A 7,832-nucleotide genomic window follows, 5' to 3' on the forward strand; every position below is an offset into this window, starting at 1 on the left:
CCTCCGAAGGGGCCCAAGCGAGCCCCAGGCTCCAGGCCCCGATAAGCGGCCGCTTAGTTATTCTTTACATTTGCAAATTTTTTAAACTTCGTTGTGCTCGGTCACACCTGTTAGCATAAAACTTGAAATATTCAAATAGTACGAAACCTTTGATAAGTGACAGTAAAGATCAGTTTAACAACTACGACATCAAACTCTTGTATTTGTCTTCATTTACAATTGCAACAAATTCCACACAACCAATTTCTCTGAAAATGAGTGCATGCTTCTGAAACATTTGATAAGCTGGATATTTCAGAAACATTCGTTTGAGTCTGCTCAATTGCAAAACAAAGGAAAAACTACTGACTTGCATGAGATAAGCATCTGCAGAGTCCACCGTTATATTGTTGTTCACATAAGTTTCTTAAACCATGAACAAATGAGTAATTGTCTAATCTGGAATGTAAAGTGTAGTCATTTAGTGACATACAAAAGTGAGAATGAGAACTTGCAAGTATTAAAAAACAAACAGTAAAATAAAAACTGTCCTTAACACTAAGGCAATTGTATGCTGTCAGCATACAATTAAAGTTCTGCATACACTTCCACCAGTGTTCATTAGGACGTTCTGAATGACTTCAAAGATGTCCTCAAGTTCCTTTGGATAATCTATGTTGAAGGCAAAAAGAAGGCCCATCAGCATGGAAATGGCACTTGAGACATCCCTCAGATTAGACAGGATTACTGCCGCCTCAAGGACAACCAACACATCGATGATGTCTTCTTTCACCATCACAATGCCAACTTTCATCCTCTTAGAAAACGTGTCTTCAGTACCTGTCGGCTATAAAAGGGTTCAAAGACAAAAATAAAAAATAAAAAATACACAATTACAATTACACAATATCCCTTGTGCTTAAGAATTCATGTCTTTCCAAAGAAGAGCCACACTGATGCCTTGATTGATGGTGATTGGCTTTGGGTAACACTTATTAGTTGTTAAAGTTTTTTCAGAATGAGATATGCACCCCCATGTTACAAATCCATTTCTTGCTTTAAACAAAGACCATGTTCATAAATAACTGAGCATGTCTTCAATTGCAGAATTCAAACAAAATTTTCAATTTAAATGGTAAATGGCCTGTATTTGTATAGCGCTTTACTAGTCCCCTAAGGACTCCAAAGCGCTTTACACATTCAGTCATTCACACACATGGGTGGATGACTGAATCGTGGCTCAAGAGTTGACTCGGTCGTTGTGTCCTTGGGCAAGACACTTCACCCGTTGCCTACTGGTGGTATTCAGAGGGCCCGGTGGCGCCAGTGTCCGGCAGCCTTGCCTCTGTCAGTGAGCCCCAGGGTGGCTGTGGCTACAATGTAGCTTGCCATCACCAGTGTGTGTGAATTTAAGTTTACTTATGCTAAATATTGGCTGTGCTCTAAACCAAATGTGGCTGAGAATACACGAAATGTGCAAACTGCAGCTACACTACAGGATCAGATTGTGGCTCCATAGACAATGCTTCTTTAATCAGTAAGAGTTTATTTTTTCCCCTTATATTAACAGCATGAAAAAAGAGCATATAGACATGGCTGAACAGGTTGCATAATTGGCACTGAATATCAACATCCACCTTTACCCAGCTGCCCAATGACTCTGGGCCAGTAACCTTTAATTGCTTACCCAGTCTACACATTCTCTTTTCCAGGGTCCAGGACACTTCACCAAAGTATTGCCCCCCACAGCGGTAGCAGCCACTGCAGCCCCTTAATTATCCTAATATCTCTGCCATTACAATATACAATGTGAGAAATCAAATGTAAAGCTGAAGTGAACAGTACAGCAGCAAAATGTCAAAGACCCTGGTGAAGACATGAATAAACACAAGACACTAATAATATCAATGCTAGCTTGCCAGTTAGTTTCTCTGAAACCTAGACCAAATCCAGTGTCAAAGATCTTGTAATAATACAGTTGGTGAGGAGGAAGTACACATGTTATCACATGTTTCATTTAAAATCCACTGTGGTGCTGTCATTATTAAATTTACTAAAAGAAACAATGCTAACCTTCACAGTCTTGAGAGTCTGTGAGGGATCTTCCTTTAGAAAATGAGGTCCTCTGCCCTCTTCCTTTGTGTAGAGCTCTCTGGTCAAAGAAGTCAAAAGAAAACAAAAACACTTTTTAAACAGTGTTTATGAAGCATGTAGACGGCTCCAAATTCACAGCTTTTTGATACATAATTCCATCAACATTGGAGATTTTGAATTGGGCTTATCAGGACATTCAAGTAGAATATGATATCCAACCTACCACCAATATACACAGTAAAAGTTACCACTAGTGATGGGACGTTCTGTATCGAGGCTTCGGAGCGTGTGTCGAGTAATGGAGGGGGCGTTTCCGCGAAGCGCGTATCGAGGCTTGCTTCATTTATGGGAGGAGCTGAAAATGATGACGTCCGAAGCCTCGCTGCCCGGCTGTACCACGTGACTGGTTCATGAAGTGGTTCGAACTTTGCCGCGAGATATGACAGCGATATAAACCCTCAGACTTCATTCAAAAATGTGGGTGTTTGATGGAGAGTTGCGGTTAGTGAGAGTTTGGAGACCGTTTGGAGGTTTATGAGAGTGAGGAAAGTCAGGAGAGAATGGAGCCAGCTAAGAAGAGGAGGATGTCCTCCCCTGTGTGGGAACATTTTGATCTTATTCCTCCCAACAAGGTATGTAAATTTCTACAGAAGATGTATTTTCATGATACTGATGGTGCAATACAATTTATGTTGAGCTGTCTTGACTTTTGTACAAGGTGAAGTGTTTGCTATGTGCCAGGGAGCTGGGATATAACAACAACACATCATCCATGCTTAGGCACTACAGAGCTTTGCATGAGAATAAGGGGGACACCGATTGTGGAGCAAGACCAGGTGAGCCATCAAATGCAATGATAATATAGCATGCAGTAATGTTACTAAATGATATAACAATATTATACAACTGTTATAAGTTACGTGTGTGATATTTATATTTGTGCTTTATCTTTATTGTCTTTCCTCAGGAGAAAAATCTCAAATAGATGAAGACCTGGTCAGCATGGTGATTGAGGACTCCCAGCCATTTAGCATTGTGGAGGACAAAGGATTCAAAAGATTTGTTAAATCATTAAATCCTAGCTATGTTCTCCCCACTAAAAAGGTCATAAAAGCAGTGAAAATTTAGTTTTTACAGAATAAAATGTGAACAGGCAGGACTGAGGCAGTGTGTAGCTGTCCATACCTCAACGTTACAAAAGCACAACTACTGTCCACACCCCAACCACACCTCACCTCACAGTAAATGATCATTTCCATTTCAAGCATTTCCAAATAATCATTTCCCATACTGCCACTATAAATATACACAGTATACTGCCATCACTACAATATACATGTTTTACACACTCCTTTTGTTGTTGACATTTACAGGCTGTGTGCAAAATGCCACACTCTTCAAATTCATGCCAGCTATTATTTTTACGTCCAGTAGGTGTCCTGCTAGAGCAAATGAAGCTTCATGAAGCTTCGCGTTGGGGTGAACCAATTGGATGAAAAGCTTCAGTGCTTCATGGGGCTTCATCTGCCCATCACTAGTTACCACACTAAATGTCCAGTTGTGAAATATGATGACAGACTTTACTTATCAGCTATCTTTCAATGAGTTCATCAGTTGAACTGGATAACCTAAAACTTAAACAACGGATTCGATTTTGCAGTTGAACACTTACATCATCACCGAAGCATTTTATGAGCCTAGTTAGCCCTCCTTGTTAGGCGGGGCTGTGTGCAGGCAGGAATAGGACCCAAGGTGCAGACTCCGGAGACAGACGTGAACTCAAAAAAGGCTTTAATTCTGAACGCAACATGACATAACTTGAAAAACTCAAAATAAACGGTAGATCGCAGGACAGACAAAACACACAGCAACATAAACGGTAGATCACGACACAGACACTAAGAAACACAGGGTTTAAATACACAGAGGGAGCAATCAGGGAATGGGTAACAGGAGGGAAACACAGCTGGGGCAAATCAGGCCTAACGAGACAAGAGGAAGCAAAACCAGACATATTAACATCACACATGGACTTTCAAAGTAAAACAGGAAACATAACAGACTCACGGGCAGGCACTATAACAAAGGGAACAGAGACACTGACTGGATGTGGGAATACAGCAGAAAGGGGAGACAGCAACATGGAACCCAGACAGAAAACCAGAACACTAAAACTCTAACCAAACCCCACCCAGAGAACCTAAACTAAGAATAATCCTAAAACCCATAAAGCAAAGCTAGAATATAATGAAATAACAAAATCAAAGAACCAAAAACACAAAAACACTGGGTCAACGACCCAGGGACCCTAACAGTACCCCCCCCCCCCCCCCCCTTAAGGGCTGGCTTCCAGACAGCCCAAACCAGAACACCAAAAACAAAAAAAAAAACCAAAAAAAAAACCAACCCAACCAGGGTGGGCGGTGGGGGCAGCGACGGCGACCGAGCAGGTCAGGAGGCCGGCCGGGCGGGAGGCACTGGTGGCGGAGCAGTACAGGGGGCCGTCCATGACGGCGGCGTAGTTTAGAGGGCTGTCCATGACGGCAACGGCGTCCAGTCATCGGCCGGACAGAACGTGCAGGACGAGCAGGCCGGACAGGACGTGCAGGACAAGCAGGCCGGACAGGATGTGCAGGACGAGCAGGACGTGCAGGCCGGACAGGACGTGCAGGCCGTGCAGGACGTGCAGGCCGGACAGGACGTGCAGGACGTGCAGGACGTGCAGGCCGAGCAGGACGTGCAGGCCGGACAGGAACAGACAGATTGGAGACCTCAGGGGCAGACAAAACTGAACCCTCGGAGGCTGGACCAGGCGGAGCTGCAGAGTCAGAGGCCGGACCAGGCGGAGCTGCAGAGTCAGAGGCCGGACCAGGCGGAGCTGCAAACTCGGAGGCCGGACCAGGCGGAACTGCAGACTCGGAGGCCGGACCAGGCGGATCTGCAGACTCGGAGGCCGGACCAGGCGGAGCTGCAGACTCGGAGGCCGGACCAGGCGGAGCTGCTGACGGGCAAATTCTGCTTCAACCTGAGCAATAGAAGAAGAGGGGTGGGGAGTACAGGCAGAATTGAAAAAAAGTCTTTGAGACCCAAATTTAAGCAAACCGTCATCCGAGGCCCTTTAGAGAAAACACAAACACACAAAAGCAAACAAACAAAAAGATGCACTTTACCTGCCTTTCAGTGAACAAGGAAGTTCAGAGAACAATAAGCTCTGTCTTGAAATCTTTTAAAGTAGAATGATTGTGAAAATGACTTATGTGATGTAAAACTTTAGTAAACGTGCGATTAAAAGAACACTGAGTAAAAGGACAAGTAACAATTTCCTTATTCCTCAGATGTTTACCCTGACGAGCAATATTGCTTTAGTCCAACTGCCTCATTAAAGTTACACAACAGGCTTTTTACAATAAAGCCAGCAAGTCCATTACATACTCCCTTTTTAGATCTGAAATACTGTGCACATTCTGTGTATATGTAGTGGACAGCAATTTACCCAAAAGAGTGCAAGGTTTCCAAGTCCACCTCATTTAAATTACAAAGACACATGTGATCATCTAGACCTGTGAAAATAAATTAATGACAAACCTGCAGTTATGGATGTTATTACAACCACAACCTAAACAGTCTGCTCCATTGCTTTTGTTAATGAATCATTTGTTGGTAGCACGTCTGAATATTTAGTTTATGCCACCTGCATGCGATCATCAATAGTGCAATATTACTTCTTAAGAAGTACCCTGACACTACAATATTTATATCATTTGTTCTACAGAGCTATTAAGTTAAAATATAATCTGTGGTGTTTCCAGTATGACAAAATGCACAAATTGTAACTTACCATTTGACTCCACTGACAAAAATAAATCCCCAGCATCAAGTTTGGCTTCACAGACCTAAAATAAGTAAAATAAAAATATATGTTATAGTCAAAGGAGCTTGCAAAGAAAAGCGTCTGGACTTCTTTAAGTTGCTTGAAGACGTTTCACCTCTCATCCGAGAAGCTTCTTTAGTTCTAAGGTCAAATGGTGGAGAGTCCCAGATATAAACCTAGTGGGAGTAACCCCCCACAGAGGGACAAAAGGACCCCCTGATGATCCTCTAATCGTCTGAGCCAAGGTGTGAAACTGGGTGTGGGTCCCAATCAGCCAGAGTTTCGGGTGTGTTCATTGTGAAACCTGGCCCCACCTTATCACCTTCCCAGACGCCTTAACGCCCACTCACATCCTGGGCCATCTGACCTCAGGAATTCGCATGATAAGGTGGGGCCAGGTTTCAGGGGGAAAACTCCTCAAGCACACCATTGTTTTTCTTGTGACATTACCAATAAGTTTGATGTGTCACATGGCCCTCTTCCTATTGAAAAAAACAAAAGTTGTATCCAAGATGGCCGACTTCTAAATGGCCCCAATGGTCACCACCCATGTTGAGGAGTTTGCCCCCTCACATATACTAATGTGCCACAAACAGGACTTTAATATCACCAACCATTCCCATGTTATTACGGTGTATCCATATAAATGGCCCACCCTGTAGATTGCTTCTTGACGTGTCCGAAGTGTCCATGATGATAACACGGGCCTAACTATGGAGGAATTTTCTGAGCCATTGTACAAACTTCCAATACCATATTGAACATATATTAACTTGGCATAGTTTGAAGTCTGCAAGAGCCGTTTGGACTCTCCAAAGAGAACACATAATCTAGACATTTCCCATTGTCATTTTGAGTTTATCCCCAATTCTTTCTCCATGTTTTTGAGTCATTATTTGTCATGAATTCTAACTAGAACACATTTTTATTAGCATTACCAACTAGTATAAGTGGACAAATTACCTGATCAGTGGCAGATGGCAGACAGATGGATCCATTCCCCAGAAATTGGTTGACAGCATCAGTGCATCATGTTTGTACTTTGTGATAACAGGACAATGACAGTTGTTTTGGACACCTAAAGTGAAGTGATCTAATCAACAACCTATTTAGTGGAAGCACTCATGCTAAGTGATTAGTGGAAATAACCTCACTGGGGCAATTTTTTGAAAGTCAGATGAATGTACAAGCTCTGTTTGGAGCAATCCCGTTTCCTGATATTGTTTAGATGACTCTGAAGAAACTAATGGGAATTAAAACATACTAAATTGAACCAGCAAGTTCATTTGTTACAGGTTCCTTTGAATTTGCATTAACATTACACACATCCTCATTTAAATCTGATTATATTATCACTTGGGGAAAAAAGAAAAGAAAAAATGTAATTGTCATAAGTGTGGGGTTTTTTTGCATATAAGAAAGAGCCATTACTAATCATTTCTAATTTGTCATATTTAACTTATGATAGAAAATGCTGCAAGACACCCTCAAAGCAAGTCACAGAAGCAAAACTAACAATGTCAACTCTTCACAACCACACAAGAGGAAACATCAGGACTTTGATAAAGTCAGTACCATTCATTCACAGAAAACAAATACTATAATGAATGAATGTAAAACTAACATCGCAAAGCCATACTCGTATACGCTGTTTACATTTTGTGTAAGGCCACAGCAGTTCAACACAGTTGGGCAACTCTTTCATAAAAAAACATTTTCATACGGACACTTTCAGTTCTCTAAAAATATATTTATTAATCTAAAGTGAAACGCATAATTTAAGAAACTTGGCATGCTTTTCTACTCCAACTACCATAAATTTGGTCAGTTTTAGAGAGAACCTTGTGTCTGTGTTATGTAAAGATTGGTCAAGGATTTTCTTTGTAGG

The 7,832-nt window shown here is 42.0% G+C and overlaps 1 long non-coding RNA gene across 1 annotated transcript; it reads left to right on the forward strand.

Annotated features, from left to right (window-relative positions):
• Positions 1–2,367: 2,367 nt before the first annotated feature.
• On the forward strand, positions 2,368–3,229 carry LOC146695110 (uncharacterized). Its single transcript, XR_014923450.1, has 3 exons — positions 2,368–2,705; positions 2,854–2,909; positions 3,041–3,229. It is a non-coding gene; the product is annotated as an uncharacterized LOC146695110 (long non-coding RNA).
• Positions 3,230–7,832: the final 4,603 nt, after the last annotated feature.

This window comes from Copadichromis virginalis, linkage group LG13, assembly GCF_057382275.1.
Source record: "Copadichromis virginalis isolate Kocher_CV1m ecotype Utaka linkage group LG13, C_Virginalis_male_GT1.1, whole genome shotgun sequence".
Classification (NCBI taxonomy): domain Eukaryota; kingdom Metazoa; phylum Chordata; class Actinopteri; order Cichliformes; family Cichlidae; genus Copadichromis; species Copadichromis virginalis.